Here is a 2,791-nt window from a genome sequence, read left to right on the forward strand (position 1 = left end):
TTCACAGTTGTGCCATATTCTCTCCATTTCTTAATAATGGACTTTACTGTGCTGTGAGAGGATATTCAATGCCTTGGAAATGTTCTTATATCCTACCCCTGATTGGTGCTTTTGAAGAAATTTATTCCGGATTTGCTTTGAATGTTCCTTCATCTTCATGATGTAGTTTTTGTTAGGAAATGTACTAACCAACTGTGGGACCTCCCAGAGACAGGTGTATTTAACCTGAAATCATGTGAAACACCTTAATTGCACACAGGTGGACTCCATTCAACTAATTATGTGACTTCTAAAGACAACTGGTTGCACCAGAGCTTATTTAGGTGTGTCATAGCAAAGGGGGTGAATACTTATGCAATCAATTATTTTCTGTTTTATATTTGTAATTAATTTAGAACAATTTGTAGATTTTATTTTTCACTTTGACATTATGGACTTTTCTTGTGTTGATCAGTGGCAAACATAGCGCTTAGCGTTGAGGCCAAAAAGCTCTATTTTGGTCTCATCAGACCATAGAATCTTCTTCCACTTGGTCTCAGAGTCTCCCACATGCCTTCTGGGAAACTCTAGGCGAGATTTGATGCGAGTTTTTTTCAACAATGGCTTTCTTTTTGCCACTCTCCCATAAAGGCCAGTTTTGTGAAGCACCCGGGCTATTGTTGCCATATGCACAGTGTCTCCCAGCTCAGCCGTGGAACACTGTAACTCCTTTAGAGTTGCCATAGGCCTCTTGGTGGCCTCCCTGACTAGTGCCCTATACGCCCGGATACTCCGTTTTTGAGGACGGCCTGTTCTAGACAGATTCACAGTTGTGCCATATTCTCTCCATTTCTTAATAATGGACTTTACTGTGCTCTGAGAGGATATTCAATGCCTTGGAAATGTTCTTATATCCTACCCCTGATTGGTGCTTTTGAAGAACCTTATTCCGGATTTGCTTTGAATGTTCCTTCATCTTCATGATGTAGTTTTTGTTAGGAAATGTACTAACCAACTGTGGGACCTCCCAGAGACAGGTGTATTTAACCTGAAATCATGTGAAACAGCTTAATTGCACACAGGTGGACTCCATTCAACTAATTATGTGACTTCTAAAGACAATTGGTTGCACCAGAGCTTATTTAGGTGTGTCATAGCAAAGGGGGTGAATACTTATGCAATCAATTATTTTCTGTTTTATATTTGTAATTAATTTAGAACAAGTTGTAGATTTTATTTTTCACTTTGACATTATGGACTTTTCTTGTGTTGATCAGTGGCAAAAACTCCCAATTAAATCCATTTTGATTCCATGTTGTAACACAATGAAATGTGGAAAAGTCCAAGGGGGGTGAATACTTTTGAGAGCCACTGTATTTCTTAGCAGACACCCTTATCCAGGACGACTTACAATTGTTACAAGATATCACATTATTTTTACATACAATTATATTATTTTTCTACATACAATTACCCATTTATACAGTTGGATTGTTACTGGAGCAATCTAGGTAAAGTACCTTGCTCAAGGGTACAGCAGCAATGTCCCCCACCTGGGATTGAACCCACGACCTTCTAGTCAAGAGTCCCGAGACCTAACCACTACTCCACACTGCCGCCCTGACCATAGTCAAAATTGAGCTACATGACCAGAGTCACCATTGAGCTACATGACCAGAGTCACCATTGAGCTACATGACCAGAGTCACCATTGAGCTAAATGACCATAGTTAGAATAGAATTGACTAGAGTCAGAATAGTGCTAGATTGGAGGCTGTGTGGTCCAGTGGTTAAAGAAAAGGGCTTGTAACCAGGAGGTCCCCGGTTCAAATCCCACCTTAGCCACTGACTCACTGTGTGACCCTGAGCAAGTCACTTAACCTCCTTGTGCTCCGTCTTTCGGGTGAGATGTAATTGTAAGTGACTCTGCAGCTGATGCAAAGTTCACACACCCTAGTCTCTGTAAGTCGCCTTGGATAAAGGTGTCAGCTAAATAAACACATAATAATAATACATTACCATAGCCACAAAAAACCTTAGTGGACAAAGTGGGTCTGGGTGGCCGAGCGGCAGTTCCAGGAGGTCGGCATGAAGTAGTGACTTGCTCTCATAATGCTATTAGATAACAGATACACTGGGGGGGTAAGTGCATATTACTAAGGGCATGGTCTTTTGATCAAAAAAATATTTAAGTAAAAATAATAAGTCAAGCCATGTGGGAGGCTCTGCACCCCGGGCAGAGTTCCCATTCACCCCTGGCAGCTTCCACTTCCCTGGAAGTCTGTCTGTTGCCCTCCCGTGCCTGGCGCCAGATCAGGTCGGGCTGGAGGCTCTGTTTTCGGCTTGGGGAGGCGGTGGGTCCCCTTACAGTCCTGGACTTCCATGCTGATGGAAGTATGCTGCCCTCCCGCGCCTGGCGCCAGATCAGGCCGGGCTGGAGGCTCTGTTTTGGGCTTGAGTAGGCAGTGTGGGTCCCTTACATTTTTTTATTTTTAATGCACTTTAAGTCTCTTGCCTTCACGGGGTTTGGAGGCTCTGTTTTGGGCAACAGTGTGCCATTTGTGTCGCTGACTTTCAGTGCACTTGAAGCCTGTTGCCCTCGCGGGGTTTGGAGGCTCTGTTTTCAGCAGCAGTGTGCCGTTTGTGTCCTTGGTGACCTCCATGTTTTTGCTGCTAGAGACTAAGTCCCGTTGTGGACATGGTCGTGTCTACCTTCAATGCGAGCCTTTTGGTGGACATGGTCATTGGCCGAGCACTTTAAAAAAAAAAAAATCCTATCTTTAACATTAGATGACCATAGTCCGGACTTTTT

Source organism: Acipenser ruthenus, unplaced genomic scaffold (genome assembly GCF_902713425.1).
Source record: "Acipenser ruthenus unplaced genomic scaffold, fAciRut3.2 maternal haplotype, whole genome shotgun sequence".
NCBI classification, from domain to species: Eukaryota; Metazoa; Chordata; class Actinopteri; order Acipenseriformes; family Acipenseridae; genus Acipenser; species Acipenser ruthenus.